Source organism: Triticum urartu, chromosome 7A (genome assembly GCF_056163025.1).
Source record: "Triticum urartu cultivar PI428250 chromosome 7A, HENAU_Tu73, whole genome shotgun sequence".
NCBI lineage: Eukaryota > Viridiplantae > Streptophyta > Magnoliopsida > Poales > Poaceae > Triticum > Triticum urartu.
Window position 1 is genome coordinate 17,241,233 of NC_141879.1, and position 18,697 is coordinate 17,259,929.

An 18,697-nucleotide genomic window follows, 5' to 3' on the forward strand; every position below is an offset into this window, starting at 1 on the left:
TTCTGATAATTCTCTTGAGCACTCGCTCCCCCCGTTGGAGTTCGAGGGGGATGCTGGATTGTTTGCTGGACGGCCGGCAAGGTCTTTGGTCGGAGCTTCGGAGAGGAGTCCGATGGGTGCTTCTCTTGTCCTGGCGCCTCACGTGGACACGACTCCGGTGTCGGCGTCTACAGACGAGATGGGTCGTGGGGGAGGAGCTTCGGGGCAGATGGCCTTGCTTTCTCCCAACCCCATCCCGATATCGGTGGCGTCGGTGACGCCGGCCCCGTGTGGGTCGGCCAGTGCGGGGAGCTGGAGCCCGAGGCAGGCGGCCTTGGCTCCTACTTCCCCAACGGTGGCGGTAACCACCGCGGCGGCAGCTGCGTTGGGGGGGTGCTGGGGCAGGAGGCCTTGGCTCCTCCTCCGCCTTCGACGATCAGGAGGACCGTCTCTCCCTCGCCGATGGCTCATACGTCTGAGCCGGCGGATGAGGTCGGAGGAGGGCGCGGGCAGGCGGCCCCTGTCATATCCTCTTCACTCCTACCCATGGATAGGGTCCCTAGTGTCGGACCCCTGTCTAAGGGGATCGGGAGCCCGCAGACACCTTCTCTGGTAACCCTGGTAGAGCCTTTGAGGGACTCTGGGCCAGGTGTTACTAGGGAGGAGGTTGTTGCGTTTGGCGGGATCCCGGACCCTATCGCCGAGGGGAGACGGATGAGTGCTGGCATCCTCGACATCCCTGAGGTGGATGATATGCAGCAGCGGTGCACTATGAGGGTGGCCAAGCTTCAGGAGGCTGCTTTGTCTTCCGGTATGTCCGTCAACCTATCTAATTCCCTATTGCATTTTTCTAATGAGGAGATTATAAATAATGCAAACCAATTAGGAGTTTCACTAGGGGCTACGGACAGTGAGATTACTAATTCGGTGAATGATTTATTAGACTTGGAGGCGGAACGTGCCTTAGAGACTATTCATAATCTTGCAGCCGTTAAACCAATGCAGGATGATGAGATTGAAGCGTTAGGGGTCAGAGTGCTAGATACTCTGTGTGCGGATTTAGCACCTCCCAATCATGACTTTGAGGAAGATGATGTACCCCTAGAGAATGATGATAGTAATATTTGTGAACCCGGTTATGAGGACCGGGCGACAGAGCCTAGTAAACCTAAGCGTAAGTGGAAACAGAAGATATATCCCGATTCCGCAGTTCGTAGGAGTGCTAGGATTCGAACCACTAAAAAATTCCATGATGAATTATGAGAGGAATATTTTGGAATAGCAGAGGTCTGAAGGACTTGGCTAAAAGAAGATTCCTTGCTGAGGCAGCTTTAGAGCAGAGGTTAGATTTTGTTGCTCTATCGGAGACGGGTAGAGATAACTTTGCACCCCAGTTTCTCTCTTCTCTGGTGGGTGGTATTGATTTTGATTGGCACTGCCTACCTCCGCGAGGAAGGTCGGGTGGTATCTTACTGGGTGTGAGATGCGATTCGCTTGAAGTCCGAAGTGTAGTGATGGGCGACTTCGCGGTGAAGTTTCGAGTTAGGTCTAGGATAGATGGTTTTAACTGGGCTTTGGTGGCGGTGTATGGTGCCGCACAGCCCGAGCTTAAACCGGAGTTTCTGGCGGACCTTGTTCGTATCTGTGGGTCAGAACAGCTTCCAATGTTAGTTGGAGGTGATTTCAATATCATCAGGAGGAGAGAGGAAAAGAACACTGATAACTTTGACGGTAGATGGTCGTTTATGTTCAATACCATTATTGAAAGCTTGGATCTGAGAGAGATAGAGCTTTCTGGTAGAAAGTACACCTGGGCTAATGCTCTGCCACACCCAACCTATCAAAAACTTGATCGAGTTCTTGCGAGCGTGGAGTGGGAACAAAAGTTTCCTCTGGTGACGGTGCAAGCTCTTTCAAGGGGAATATCTGATCATACCCCATTGTTCGTGGACTCAGGGGAGCCGAACCATGTGGGTAACAAGAACACCTTCTCCTTCGAAATGTCATGGTTTGAACGTGAGGGGTTTTTGGATCTGATTGCCAGGGAATGGGATAGAGGTGTTGGAGGCAAGCCTGCGTTAGAGCGTTCGCAGAACAAGATTAGGCATTTGAGGAGTTTCTTACGGGGCTGGGTTAAGCACCTCAGTGGTGTGTATAAGATGGAAAAGGATAGACTCCTTGATCTTATACAGGCCCTGGACATACAGGCCGAATCCACTATCTTAACGTCAACTGGGCTTCAGGCTAAAAATGAGGCGGAGAAGAGGTTGAAAGAACTGCTCCGCGAAGAAGAATTGAAGTGGGCTTTGCGTGCTAAAGTCCACAAAGTGGTCCAAGGTGACGCGAATACTCAGTTCTTCCATTTGATAGCCAATGGCAAACACAGAAAGAAGCGTATCTTTCAGCTGGAGCAAGACGAGGGTACTATTTTAGGCCAGGATAACCTAAAAACATATATTACAGAATATTATAAGCAGTTGTTTGGACCTCCGGAGGATAATTGTGTGTCCCTCGATGAGTCCAGGACTGAGGATGTGCCTCAGCTATCAGCTGCCGATAATTATATTCTGGTTGCCCCGTTCTCGGAGAAGGAGGTGTTTGATGCTATTGCACAGATGAAAAACAATAAGGCTCCCGGACCGGATGGATTCCCGGCAGAGTTTTATAAAAAGTGCTGGCACATTATTAAGGGGGATTTACTACCTATGTTCCATGATCTGTTCTCTGGCCAGCTTCAATTATTTCACTTGAATTTTGGGACTATCACACTGCTTCCCAAGAAGACGGAGGCGGTAATAATTGAGCAATTCAGGCCGATCTGTCTCCTCAATGTTAGTTTCAAAATTTTCACCAAGGCCGGGCCAAACAGACTCACACAGATTGCGCATTCTGTGGTGCTTCAGTCTCAAACTGCGTTCATGCCAGACAGAAATATCCTTGAAGGGGTGGTCGTCCTACATGAAACACTCCATGAAATCCATTCCAAAAAATTAGATGGAGTAATTTTTAAGGTGGATTTCGAGAAAGCGTACGATAAGGTCAAATGGTCATTCCTCCAACAGTCATTGCGTATGAAAGGTTTTGATGAAGCCTGGCGCCGACAGGTTGAATCATTTACGCAAAAAGGTAGTGTGGGAATTAAAGTTAATGATGACATAGGTCATTACTTCCAGACACATAAAGGCCTAAGACAAGGAGATCCGATGTCCCCTATCTTGTTTAACATTGTGACGGATATGTTAGCAATTTTGATAGGAAGGGCTAAAGAAAATGGTCAAGTAGGCGGATTGGTACCTCATCTTATTGATGGAGGTGTATCCATCCTTCAGTACGCTGATGATACAATCATCTTTATGGAGCATGACTTGGCCAAGGCGAGAAATATGAAGCTGGTGTTATGCCTATTTGAACAATTGGCCGGGTTAAAGATTAACTTTCATAAGAGCGAGCTGTTTTGCTTTGGTAGGGCCAAAGATGAACAGGAGGCTTATAGGCAATTGTTTGGGTGTGAGTTGGGAGAGTTACCCTTCTCTTACCTGGGGATTCCAATCCACCATCGTAGGCTGACTAACAGAGAGTGGAAGTGCATCGAGTATCGGTTTGAGAAAAAAATGAGTTGCTGGAAGGGTAAGCTCATGTCATACGGAGGCCGATTAATCCTGATTAACTCGGTGCTCACGAGTATGCCAATGTTTCTCCAATCGTTTTTTGAGGTCCCAGTTGGTGTTAGGAAGAGACTGGACTTCTATCGATCGCGTTTCTTTTGGCAGGGGGATGAGCTCAAAAGAAAATATCGGCTTGCTAGATGGGACATCATATGTAGACCGAAAGATCAAGGGGGTTTAGGTATTGAGAATCTAGAAGTTAAGAATAAATGCCTCCTTAGCAAGTGGCTGTGGAAGCTCTCTTTCGAGACTGATGCTATGTGGGCTCAAATCCTTCGCAGTAAGTACCTCCAGACAAAAACTTTGTCCCAGGTTATCGTCAGGCCGACCGATTCACCTTTCTGAAAAGGCTTGATGAAAGTCAAACAATCGTTGTTTAATAGGACGAAGTTTGTTATTGGAAACGGCACGAATACACGTTTCTGGGAGGATACTTGGCTTGGCGAGACTCCCTTGGCCATCCAATATCCGTCTTTATACCGCATTGCTCAACGACGTGAGGTGTTCGTTGCATCGGTCTTTCAATCTATCCCCCTTAATATTCAGTTCCGACGAACGCTAGCGGGCAATCGTTGGGAAGAATGGCTCCATCTAGTTAGGAGACTGATGGACGTCCAGCTTTCACAACAACCCGATGAATTACGCTGGAAATTGACTAAGTCTGGAGTATTTACGGTTAAATCAATGTATATTGATGTTATCAATTCAAACTCCATTCCTACATCCAAGCATGTTTGGGATGTAAAAGTTTCTTTGAAAATAAAAGTGTTTATGTGGTTTGTCCATAAACAGGTTATTTTAACTAAGGATAACCTCATAAAGCGTAATTGGACAGGACCTACTAGGTGTAGTTTCTGTGACCGGGATGAGACTATCAAACATCTCTTTTTTGATTGCCCGTTAGCCAAGGTACTTTGGCAGACGGTCCACATTGCTTTTAGTATTAATCCACCGAATTCTGTTTCTGCGTTATTTGGGACTTGGCTTAATGGGATTGAGCCTAACTTAGCGAGACATATTCGGGTTGGAGTTTGTGCTTTGCTGTGGACTATCTGGACTTGCAGAAATGATTTAGTTTTTAACAGAATATCATGTATACATTTTTTGCAGGTCATATTCCGAACTACGGCACTGATCCGTTCATGGTCGCTACTCACCCAGATGGAGGCCAGGGAGCATTTGGTTACTGGGTCTTTCCGCTGGGAGATGGTAGTTCGGGATATCTTCAACCGGTTTGGATGGCGGTCATGTAATAGGATAGGCATTTAGATTTCCTATCCTTTTTTAGCCAGCCGGTTGTGGCGTCTTTTCTTGGCTAGTTGGTGTTTCTAGCCCCTATTGGCTCTGGGTGAGCTGTCGGTGCTTTTTTATTTATGGAGACCTTTGAAACCATGTTGACATTACTTTATTTGGTTAATAAGATGGCCGTATGCATCTCTCTGATGCAGAGCCCGGGGTATCACCCCTTTTCAAAAAAAAAATCACTAGGGATTACTAGTACTTATGATTGTGACTGCTACTCTGAGACACTAGGGGTGACAGCAAAAAGTAGATTATCTTATTTCTTGCCACATTGAGGTGGATGGTACGAATGTGTGTGTATGATTGGATGACATGGGGTCTCTTGAATAGAGCCGGTAAAAACAAATAAAAGTTACAACAGTGCAGGTTCCCGTGTGAACGGTTGACTGTGTTGTACCAGAGACTCTTCGTCAGGTCCAACCAGTGCAGGTTGGGCCCATGCAACTATACACGTCAATTAACACAGAGTAAAATTCAGAAAATATCTATACTCTAACTAGTCTTTCTAGTGATTGGAATCATAAAGTCCTCCACGCCGCTTGGTTCAGACCGACACTTTCTAGTGACGGGGCAGGATCAGATGCCGCTTGGTTCGGACCGACACTTCCCCTTTGAGTTCTCCTTTTATTTATCTCTTGATGAGTTTCTGTATACGTACTACACACTTGTTGGATCTTTTGGTTAATTATAGATGGCTATATGCGGTGCAGTAGCCAACGATAATCCTCCTTTTCTGAAAAAAAAAGAATGTCAGGCTCCTCCAACTCATCTGATGAAGATAGGCAGAGTGGAAAGAGTAGCGAGAAGTACTAGCGAGGGTATGGAGATTGAGCCAAACACGTGTCTGATGAGTTCCTTGGCTTCTGGCTTCGGCCAGAAGAGGTGCTGCCCAAGGTGGAGATCATCAACAACTACGCCGTCTTCACGGAGTACCTCTGGTGGTGAGGGGACTGGGTTTCCTCGTGGTGACATGGACCACCCTCGTCCTGTTCGGCGGCTTCGTCTACATGCATACACGTGAGCTCCGTCCCTGGATCGAGGTCTGAATTAATTAAGGGCGATGACCTCGATCGAGTTGCTGTTGGTCAAGATGAAAACATAAGTTAATTATTAGTTGTTCTGTTCGAGTTGAGCATACATTCATAATATACTCCAAGCTTAGCCGGCAATGGTAGCTAGTTGTTCATATTGATGAAACACATATCATCCAATTCATGATTTAAGAACAAGAGAACGAGATATGACTTCATAGTTCATATTAGTAGTACACTACACTAATTTGAAATTTATGCAGCAGCCAACATTTGAAATTTAACATATTTTTCGATAAAGGGCGCTTTATTACTTAAAAGGTTTAAGCTTGAAATTTATATGTATTTATACTACACATTATGTTGACTCGCGACCAATTTGAGACTGAGAGTGATTGTTGGCTTGTTGCAGATAGTTATTCAACTGTAAGAACTGCACAATCTTATTTTTGTGGATATTCAACTGGTTTAACATATACAATGATAATATCCGGAAGGCCATAGACCGATCTTTATTAAGACGGTGGAAGCAGAGGTTACGAGAAGAAACTCAACAGAGCGAGCTGAGGTATAGAGCAACTCCAGCTGCAAAACTGCATGGCTCCCTACACTATGTAGGAGCTCGAAAACACATAAGAAAATTCAAATTTCAAAATTACAGCCGGTTGCCCTCCTATATCTCACATCTTTCTGGAGGAAGCTGCAATGGAGCCCATTAAAGATTGTCCAAACTAACCAATGAACAAGGATTGCAATAGTGTCAAAGTCACGCCACAGGTTTTGTGGAGCTCTCTTTCTAGTCTGTAGCCACCATTCTGGAGAAGCCTGATGCTCAGCAGCTGGAACAGGGAAGTCGGCAGCGGTCCACGCCTACACATGCGCGATTCCATAATACACTCTGAGTGAATTGGCGGTGAGCAAAAGGATGGATGCAGCTTTCTGGTGAGGCGGGACACAAGGTGAAGGTGCCTTCATTAAGAGTCCAACCACGGCGTACAAGATTGTCAGTTGTTACTAGATAGTGCTGATGAACCACTAGCCACATAAAAGACTTGCACTTAGTAGGTGCTTTAGATTTTTCATTTGGACTGACACAATTAAAACCAGATGTTCTTATTCACACTTTCTTTTTGGACGTGGCATGTTTGTTGCCGACTTTTAGGCCATAGACTGACTTGAGGATGCCATCGTACACATTGTCAACTGCCCCTTCACTTGGAGATATATTATTAGTGCGGATTCTCCAAAGGAAAATGTATATACAACAGAGGAACAGGAAGAAGAATAGACTCTTTATTCCTTGCACCTTCTAAAGGCATCTCCTGAGGCCAACGATGCCAAAGTATCTAAAATGCTGCTGCATAGTACAAAAAAGGAATCATCAGTTATGCTATTTCCTTATGATTTTATTTTTTCAGAGAACAGGCGATCCTCTTCTGCCGAAACATTTCTCAAAGCGGCCAGGTGGTACCTGGAGCATGCCATGGGGCACCTGAAAAAAGGTGTCCATTCATCAACTGGGTTAACTATGCAGGAAACTGCATGTCCTCCAAGCAACCTACAACTGGGTTCGATGCAGTTTCAGTTTCTGGGTTATGTCTGTCCATATTAACAACTCTCGTGTATTCACTTCTTCTCTGCATACTGCCCCAATAAGAAAACTATGGCGTACAAGTACAACACTGGATGTAGAAGACTTGTTTGCATAAATATAAAATGGATGTAGAAGACTTGTAAGACGTGTACTGACAACTGAAGCCAGCCGTGAGATGACAAAAGAAGACCAAGAGATCACAGCAGTTCAGACAGAGGGATGAACACCAAGGGGTTTGATAATAAAGTTAAGGAAGCAAACATGGTAGACGTACTGGAACAAACGCAGGCTAAATCCTAAAATTCCTGACCTCCAATCACAACATAATCAGAACATATTACACATGAAGCATCGACATGCAGGATTGGTTTTTTCTTCGGGGCGATCAGTAGGAGCATTCAGTCATCAATTATCACTCAGGATTACAGGCATTACAGACAGGCAGTTTATAAGGAAAATCTAATACTTCTTGATCCATAAACACCATTAGCTATAGAAAACCAACATATTTGACACAAAGATCAGCAGCCACATCGGCAACCACAACATGAAAACTCAACACAGTTACACTCAAGTAACCACTAGCTATATATAGTGAAGGAAATATGCCCTAGAGGCAATAATAAAGTTATTATTTATTTCCTTATTTCATGATAAATGTTTATTATTCATGCTAGAATTGTATTAACTGGAAACATGATACATGTGTGAATACATAGACAAACAGAGTGTCACTAGTATGCCTCTACTTGACTAGCTCGTTGATCAAAGATGGTTATGTTTCCTAGCCATAGACATGAGTTGTCATTTGATTAACGGGATCACATCATTAGGAGAATGATGTGATTGACTTGACCCATTCCGTTAGTTTAGCACTCGATCATTTTAGTATGTTGCTATTGCTTTCTTCATGACTTATACATGTTCCTATGACTATGAGATTATGCAACTTCCGTTTACCGGAGGAACACTTTGTGTGCTACCAAACGTCACAACGTAACTGGGTGATTATAAAGGAGCTCTACAGGTGTCTCCGAAGGTACATGTTCGGTTGGCGTATTTCGAGATTACGATTTGTCACTCCGATTGTCGGAGAGGTATCTCTGGGCCCTCTCGGTAATGCACATCACTATAAGCCTTGCCAGCAATGTAGCTAATGAGTTAGTTACGGAATGATGCATTACGTAACGAGTAAAGAGACTTGCCGGTAACGAGATTGAACTAGGTATTGAGATACCGACGATCGAATCTTGAGCAAGTAACATACCGATGACAAAGGGAACAACGTATGTTGTTATGCGGTTTGACCGATAAAGATCTTCGTAGAATATGTAGGAACCAATATGGGCATCCAGGTTCCGCTATTGGTTATTGACCGAGAATGATGCTAGGTCATGTCTACATAGTTCTCGAACCCGTAGGGTCCGCACGCTTAACGTTACGATGACATTTTTATTATGAGTTTATAAGTTTTGATGTACCAAAGTTTGTTCGGAGTCCCGGATGTGATCACGGACATGACGAGGAGTCTCGGAATGGTCGAGACATAAAGATTGATATATTGGACGGCTATATTCGGACACCGGAAGTGTTCCGGGCGTTTTCGGAGAAAACCGGAGTGCCGGAGGGTTACCGGAACCCCCCCGGGAGAGTAATGGGCCTTATGGGCCTTAGTGGAGAAGAGAGAGGGGCGGCCAGCATGGGCCGCGCACCCCCTCCCCCTCTGGTCCGAATTGGACTAGGAGGGGGGGCGGCGCCCCCCCCCCCCTCTTTCCTTCTCCCTCTCCCCCTTCCTTTCCCCTCCTAGTAGGAGTAGGAAAGGGGGGGTCCTACTCCTACTAGGAGGACGACTCCTCCTCCTGGCGCGCCCTCTAGGGCCGGCCGGCCTCCCCCCTTGCTCCTTTATATACGGGGGCAGGGGGGCACCCTAGGACACACAAGTTGATCTACGGATCGTTCCTTAGCCGTGTGCGGTGCCCCCCTCCACCATATTCCACCTCCGTCATATCGTCGCGGAGTTTAGGCGAAGCCTTGCGCCGGTAGAACATCATCATCGTCACCACGCCGTCGTGCTGACGGAACTCATCCCCGAAGCATTGCTAGATTGGAGCCCGGGGATCGTCATCGAGCTGAACGTGTGCTGAACTCGGAGGTGCCGTACGTTCGGTGCTTGGATCGGTCGGATCGTGAAGACGTACGACTACATCAACCGCGTTGTCATAACGCTTCCGCTTATGGTCTACAAGGGTACGTGGACAACACTCTCCCCTCTCGTTGCTATGTCATCACCATGATCTTGCGTGTGCGTAGGAAATTTTTTGAAATTACTACGTTCCCCAACATATAGCACGTTAATCAGCTGACTAACAAGTTCATCAAAGAACGGAACTCCAGACAGTAGCTATTGCAGCTGCTGAGTCGCAGAGACCTGTCTACGATCCACAACTCTGCTGCCCCTTTCCACTTCTCTTGCAGGGCTACGAAAGGTAAGATGCATGTGGGAATTATATCTAGATAGATGGCTAAGATTGCATACCAAATTAATTTCAAAGCCCGCAAAACATTAATTAAATTGTCTGCTGAGCAACTAATAATTGTTGATAAAAGAGACAATCTGAATAACTCACATACCATTCCCATTAATGGAAGGGCGGTTTGGATGCACCAGCGAGGCCTCCCTGAACGAGGAAGTGACATCATCAAAGGCCCCCGGCCCATACACTAGGATCTCCTGGAGGTGTAACAGGTGCTCCAAGCCGACTGGCATACTGCCGCGCCAATGCATCACTTGGAGACAGAGTGTTTGTAAGTTGGGCATAGCCCCTGCCTCAAACCACAGGAACGCCATACTATCCTCCCGAGCACATAAATCGAAGTAGTCCAGAACCAGGAATAGTCCTGCACCTAATATGACCCTTTCATCAGGGGCCACTCTCCCTCCAAACTCAAGGTGGACAAGGGAGGGAAGCCCTCCAAGAAGATGAACATCCTCAGTTGAAGGCTTCATAACCTGCATCTTGAGGAAACACAAGCAATGGAGACCACCCATCCATTTTGGAACTGTGCAGAACCGCCAACCTTCCAAGTCAAGACGCTCAATATGTTGAAAAGGATTGGATAATGAGCCCAACAGCTGGACATTCCCATGCTCATAATGATGGCCAGAGATGGATAAAGATTTGAGGTCACAGAGCTTTCCAATACAGCAGGCCAAAGCATCAACTCTTAGTGTCTTCGAAGTCGTATCTATTCTCATACCCAATTCCCTCAGATTGGTCAGCTCGCTGAGACCCATAATACACTCCACTGAGCTCTTTAGCAGGTCAATCCCTTGCAGAGTGTGTAGTGATTTCATATTCTTGATACCTTCAGGCAGCTTTGTCCAATTTGGAAGAACTAGATAGGATAGGCGAGGCAAATGAACTATATCTGAGGGGATGCGCTCTATTTGTCTGCAATTCCCCATGTCCAGCGTCTCCAAGTAAAGAAGCTCACCAAGTTTAGTAGGTAGCTCTATCTTCACAGTAACTGTAACCATCAGATACCTCAATTGAAACAATTGGCTAACAGAGGTGAGGTCAACTATATTCTCATGAGCACCCTAAGATACTTGAACCACTTAAGAGGGGGCATGACTGTGGGGTTCGCGAACAGCATAAATGATCGAACTTGTGACAGGCTAGCAGCAACAGCCGTGCCATGTGTTGCTCCACCAACAGCCATGGAACTCAGGGATAATCGTCGAACCTTGTACTTGCAACCATGCAGCAATCTTGCCATGTCCTCAGAGTTGTATGCCACACTAATAAAATTATCTTCTACGCACTTGCTTAGAATCAAATTAAGCATCATGTCGTGTACTGTGCAGGACAACACCTGTCCACACTCAGTATCTGATGGCTGAATCATGCTTCTATTGAGAAGCTCATTGAAATAACTCCTGCCAACATTCTCCAAATCTGACCCGTGCAAACTGCTGACAAAGCCTTCAGCTATCCATTGTTTAACCAAATCATCCCGTCCTATGATATAGTCCTCAGGATACATACCAAGGTACAAAAAACATGCCCTGAGATGAAGAGGAAGATGCTTGTAGCTAAGGTTTAATATACTATTAATCTCTTTCAGTGAAGGAATTGTGGAAGACTGGGCACCCAAAGATTTTCTTATGCTCTCCCAGTGTTTCGCTGATCTCACTTGAGTAGCTAATAGGCTAGCTATTGTGATAATTGCAAGTGGCAATCCGCCACACTTCTTCAGAATTTCAGCCACGACGTCTTGAAGATGGGGTGGACAAACAACTTTGGACCCGAATACTCTATTGCAGAATAGCATTCTTGAGTTTTGTTCATTGAGGGGCTTCATTGTGTAAATGCTCTCACAGTCATTATGACATGCCACACTGGCCACATCTTCCAATCGTGTCGTCACTATTATTCTACTCCCATTTTCATTTTCTGGAAAAGCAGAACTAATAATCTTCCATGCTGATTGATCCCACAAGTCATCAACTACAATAAGGTACCTATTGAAATGTTTGCACAAGTTATATTGTAGCAGAATTTGACAATAACTTGAAGACAGAAACATAAAAAATGATAACAAACTACATGTTAGGCAAATCTGTTGCTCATATGGCTGAATTAGCATGATCATATAATATTCAAGCCTGAATAATAATTCCTTACCGAAGTTTTAAATATCGCGCTAAGCCTTTTAGCGGCGGACCTCTTCTAAATGCTATAGTGGTGCTATAGCAAGCTATTTAAAATATTTGCTCATATGTTTGGACAAAAGAGCCTTAGCGCATGACCTCTTCTAAACGCTATAGCATGCTATAGAGGGCTATTTAAAACCATGTTCCTGACTGAACATTTGGAAAGCTTATGCCTTGCGGTTTTAGTCACCTAGCATTTTATTCGCACACTCTCTTCCTCCTTCTGTACGTACTTACTTATGTACCTATCTACCTACCTACTTATGTACCTATCTACCTATCTACTTACGAGTCTCTTTTAATGAGCATCTTAGCAATTTTTTACACTGAATGAAAAATTGTAGAGAACTTCAATCATTTTTTTTTGCAAAAGATGTGTTTCTACTCTGATATTTTATCTGTACTTTTGAATCTCTATCACTAACGTATGAATGAAAAATTATCAAACTTCCACATGCATGGGCAAGCAATCATAACCGAAATATGCGCTGACCAATTACTTGCTACTTCTAATTTAGGATTAATAGGCAATGCAAGTGACTATAGGAAGTAAGTAACCACCTTTTCTTCGCGAGATACTTTCTTAGCCCTTCAATAATGTCGTCAAGCCCGCGATCTTGAGAAGACACATTTATCCCAAATTTCAATTGTAGGCGATTGAGAAGAACTCGCATATCAGCCTCTGTGAAACTGAAAAGAAAGCCACACAATCGAATTGCCCCCTGATCCTGTCAAACACTTGTTTGGCAAGTGTAGTTTTTCCCAAACCTCCAAAACCCACAACAGACACAACCTTAAGTTTTTTCCGAGTATCCATCAACCAATTGGCAACCTCCTCCCTTGGGCCATCAATGCCCACAAGGTTGGTTGCCTCCTGGTAGACCGCAGGCAGCCGGGGGTCGATGGCCACAAAGCCGAAACTAGGCTTGCAATCATCAATCTTGTAACTCTCACGTCGAACATTTGCTTCTAGCACAAGAGCCCTAAGCCCTTCCATTTGGTTGGAAATCCGATGAAGCTCACACAACCTATTGTCAGGTTCAGCAGTCTCGCAGACGAAGCCTGCCTCAACATCTTCACCTCCAAATTGGCGCATGAAGTCATCAATGCAATTCTCCATGCCATAGGAAATCTCTCTGACATCATCCCTCCATGTTTTTACCCATGGAGTGAGCTCATCCATGAGCTCTAGCTGCTCCAGAGCCGCATTTATGGTGCTCAACTCCTTCTCGAGGAAGGACACATGCTTCCTCACCTCTTTGCGCTTCTTAGACTCGTCGCTCATAAAAGTGGCAAGCTTTCCACTGAGGCTGCTCATCGCCCAGTCGCCACAATCGCGGTTGTTGCCTTCACCTTCCTATCTGCACCCACTATGCCATCCTCCTGCACCACCTCTAGCGGTGATGGTTGCAGTTCAGATGATGCAGCAAAATCATCCATCAACTTCAAATGATATGCCATCTTGGAGAACCTTATCTGCAATAAAAATGAAAACAAGGTCAAAAGAAATAACACTTATTTTACTTTTCGCCCATGAACGTGGTAAGATTGCCACTCAGGGCCCTCATCAACTCAGTCACCACACTCACGGTTGATGCCTTCCTCTTCTTCTCTTGGCTCACTTTTCCATCCTCCTGCTCCACCTCCAGCTCCAATGATTGATGTAGGGATGATGTAGCAGAATCATCCATCAAGTTCAGCTCGTCCGCCGGCTTCGATACAAATATTATCTGCAACAAAAATGAAAAGAAGGTCAGGAGAAATAACTAAACCTTTACCGGTGGATCATATATGTTTACTAGTATTGAGCAATATACCGGCCATCCTGTTGAGGAAACTACATCACTTGTAACAGGCCAATTTGGAATTTCCGCTTCACCCAATATTCCATTAATGATAAACCATGTAGCAGGCCTGTTCCTTGGGTCATAGTTCATGCATTCTATCCCTATCTCAGCACATGCTTTTACATGTTCCAGTGTTGTCTGGCTCTTTGATGTCCCAAACTTGTCCGTCCAACTTTCAACTACCTGCCAATTTGACAATGTTCATCAACCAAAAACATGCATTTTCAAACTGAAAACCAAAAACACGAAGACATATTGATTTAAGACTAGAGGCCAAATGGAAATATACCTACCACAAACAATTTTGACTTTCTCACTTAATCAACTATTAGTGTAATTAATCTTTCCATGCACAAAATGACTTCAGAAATCGGAACTATATTTTCACATCGGTTTTTGGAAGATCAGCACAAAGACTACATTCAAATATTTTGATTTGCATATTCTACTGTTAATTACATAGACTGATTGAATATGGGTTGCATTTCTGTTCATCAACATTGTGGTTTCTGCTAAACATGTTGTCTACAATGTTTTTCCTGGAACCTCATATATGGTACAATTACCTCCTTAACACTTGAGCATTCCTTACGTCCCATAAGGATCTCCATGATTATAACTCCCAAACTATATATGTCTATCTTGAAGGTGATTTCTCCCTTGTTTATAAATTCTGGTGCCATATATCCCCTGCATAAAAAATGTTGCAGTTTGTACAGTTAGTGAATAAAGTGTATGCAGTAAAGTTGGTAGATAACTGACAAAAACATCAAATTCTCAAATAGAATTGCTAGCCTACATCGTGCCAAGCTTGTTTTCAGTTATAGCCCAACTCCGGCTTTCACTTAAACGCCGCGATAAACCAAAATCCGTAATTCTGGGCACCATGTTATCATCCAATAGTACATTCTGAGGTTTGAGATCCATGTGAATAATACGCTGCCGGTGAAGATAATGTACGCCCTCACAGATCCCATTGATTATTTGATAACGTGTGGTCCACGGAAGTCGACAAGATGCATCTGTGGAGAGTATACAAAACAACAAATGGTTAGTACTATATGCAGTGGGATAAGCAGTCCAATGAAGGGAAAATGGCCTAGTTGATTGATTGCCCGATCTGAAAACCCTCCGAACACCAATTTCATTACAAAAATGTGGGTGTGACAATTGGCAACAAAGTAACCACCACTTATTTTTAAAATTCGAATGTCAAGATGCGGGATTGCCAACATATTGGCTTGGCATATCAAGATACTCAAAATTTTCTTTTGGTCGTTGGAACAAGCTCTATCCACTACTTTTCCGTAGCAGAAGAGGGCGCTTAATTATGTTTCCGTAACATATTTCTTAGTGCATTCTTATCCCATGAGTTGAAGAGGATGAGAAATCAAAATATGCCCAAACAGAAGAGTGCATATTTTGTAGTGGTATGAGAACAGATCTCAAAACTACTACTCCCTCCGTAAACTAATATAAGAGCGTCTAAAATACTAAAATAGTGATCTAAACGCTCTTATATTAGTTTACGGAGGAAGTAGTATTTAGTTACAAAAAGAATCAACAAAGCTCAAAATGCTGATGCGATTTTACCAGAGAGATGGTCCGCAAGGCACCCTTTGGGCAGGTACTCGAAGCAGAGCAGCCTCTGTCGCACATCAGCCCATATAAGCTTCCCGTCGTACGGCATCATTACGTGTTGCGTCTCAGAGCAGTACCGAGGAATCGCACCATGTTCTTGTGCCTGACCCCCACGAGACATGCGACCTCGCTTTCGAAATTCTTGTCCATTACCTCGAATTTCTCATAAAGCTTCTTCACGGCAACGGTAAGACCACTTGGAAGCAGTCCCTGCATCTCATATAAATCATGTCAGACTAACAGAGTATTATTCAGAGGCCCACTTAGCTGATTTGAAATCTGATTGTATCTGGTTAATACGCACACAGCACAGGGTCTGGTTGCTTGCGTTACCTTGTAGACCGCCCCGAACCCGCCCCTACCGATTTCGTGAGCTAGGGAAAAATTCCCTGTGATGGCTTTGAGAAGCGAGAAAGGCAAATCGACTGGATCCGCGGTTTCATCGAGCAACACCTTCTCAAGGGCAGCAAGTTCCTTACTGTCCCGGTGGTCGCCGTCCGTCATCTTGGTCCCTGATCCACTTTGGATCTAAGAAACTTTGGTGTTATTATGTTGTTCATTAGCCATACATGTATTTAAACAACTGTTGAGGAATTAGATTAGAAATCAGCTGACTGTTAATTACAGTAGTATAGAAGTAAAAAAAATTATCTATCAGAAGCCTAAATGAGACATACTTTTTTTCTGGATTAGCAGCAAGCATCAAAAGAACAGGGGGTCGGGGGAAGATACGAACCCCGGATTAGATCTATGGAGGAATGCGAATCGAGCTGTAACTAACAGAGGATCAGTCTCCATAACCATCGCGTATTACCTTTTCTCTCTTTCTCCGCTAGAGAGGAGGCACCAGGGCTTGAGCTCGCGCAACGAAGGGGATGCTCTCAGTTACAGGAGGCACAAGGGCTTGAGCTCGCACGAAAAAGAGGATGGCCTCGGTTACAGGAGGCGGCGCCCTCGCCGGAGAAGATCTGAGCTTCACGGGAAGGCCGTGACGTGGAGAATGGAGGAAGACCAGCCTTGACCGAGGAGTATGTGCGCGGAGACGTGTGCCCACTGCCTGCTGCGAGTTTACTCTACTATTGGACCATGTGATGTATTCGTTCTAGGGATAAGGGTAGCAGGTAGGAGTACATGTTTCTATAATAATGCAGCTTGATCACTAGATGAACTTTTTCTGAAAAAAGAAATCAGACTGTTAGCTCAAGCATCTTTCTTGTTATGTACTATTTCAATGAGGTGTCAAAAGTAGCCACCAACCCACCAGCCGAATGCTCAACCCAAGATGGTAGCAGGTACACGCTTCTACTCCCTCCGTTCCTAAATATAAGTCTTTCTAGAAATTTCAATATAGACTACATACGGGGTAAAATGAGTGAACCTACACTCTAAACTACGTCTATATACATCCGTATGTAATTCATAGTGAAATATCTAGAAAGACTTATATTTAGGAACGGAGGGAGTATATTAATATGGATGAAATTATAGTAACATGAGTAGAAATATGGTGCTAACTAGCAAAAAAGTGTGTTAGGTAGTCATCACCAAGCATATATATGTATAAGTAAACAGTGTGTCAGCCCAAGCACCTCTCCCACTTAGAGCATGGTTAATAGTATAGTTAGCTGCTGGCTATAAGCTAGTGCCATGTTATCTTATAGCCAACATGTACAATAGTAGATCAAAAAAGTGTATTATTTTTTATTATGTGGCCAACCTTTCTTTTTCACAAAGTGCCTAGAAGCACGTGCTAGAGCTGGCTCTTCACGAAGAGCCCGCTTATCTTCTCTCTTCTCTTCTCTTTCCTCCAACTAAGCAGAAATATACTAGTTTATTCCTTATAGCCCGCTGACTCATCTTTATTATACTTGCTCTTATTACGCTTGGTTCTTGCTGTCTAGTAGTACTACTATTTCATTTAAGTGCCGGCAAGTTATGTACGGGACTAAGAATAAATATAGTTCAGTTGCCGTATGGGTAGCTCTTTTATCGGGGTGGTCGCGGGCGCCTCCTCCGAGCACTCCGCCTCACGCGCATCGCCGCCTAGTCGGCGCGGCGATCCACGACGGCAGCAGGCGTCGGGACTGGGCCAACAGTGATCCCACAAGGGAATCAAGTGGCCCTAATGAAATTCTATTGAGGCAAATCAACGGCTGGCCAGGCGGCTGATCTTTTAAGATCAGATCAGCCGGCTGACGCCTAGTAGCTGGATGAACATAAATATGCAGGGCAAATCCGCAAAAGGAGTTCACTTCATTTTTTGAGCCGAAAAAGGAGTTCACATTGGATCCAACAAACTGTGAAAACTACATATAGGAAAAATGCCAATACCACTGGACCGAGATTATATATGAGGGCATGGCCAGTGCGTCGCCCCAGCCTTGTGGCATGCATGCCAGGTAGGCTCGGACGCCACCGTGGTGACTGTGATGAGTTCTCCGCAGGTGTCAGAGACTCCTATGCAGGAGGCGGTCTCTCCAGGAAAGAAAGCAAGAGAGAAGAAAAATGAAAGAAAGAGATAACACAAGGGGAAGAGATAGAAAATGTAAAGAATGGGAAAAAGGAAAATGGCTAATGTTACAAGGCCACACGCGCGTTGGATAGATGCGAAGCTGCATGGTGGTCTCAGTTCCATGCACTGATGCTTCCATGCCCTGATGCTAGCAGGGATTCAGTACTCTGTTCACTGTGGCAAATGTTCAGACTGACAAATGGATATGGCCATCTCTTTATGAACTGTTACATGCATCTGACCGAGAGTGATTGCTGTAGATCGATGCTGGCCACTTGTTATAGATCATCAAGCCAAGTTTCAGCCTGCGAAAACCCTAACCCATTCAACCGGGTTAACGGTGCAGTTTCATGAAGTTGCGTGTTCTACGAGCAACCTACAGCAGATGGCATGATCTCTACAACATACT

General features: G+C 44.7%; 1 pseudogene across 1 annotated transcript; it reads right to left on the reverse strand.

The window, feature by feature from the left end:
- Positions 1 to 10,019: 10,019 nt before the first annotated feature.
- Positions 10,020 to 16,823, reverse strand: LOC147957012 (disease resistance protein RGA5-like; annotated as a pseudogene). The gene is made up of 9 exons (XR_015610821.1): positions 16,591 to 16,823; positions 16,110 to 16,304; positions 15,729 to 15,986; positions 14,935 to 15,157; positions 14,702 to 14,825; positions 14,106 to 14,318; positions 13,862 to 14,018; positions 12,850 to 13,611; positions 10,020 to 12,096 (listed from the first exon to the last, which is right to left on the reverse strand). The product of XR_015610821.1 is annotated as a disease resistance protein RGA5-like (transcript).
- Positions 16,824 to 18,697: the final 1,874 nt, after the last annotated feature.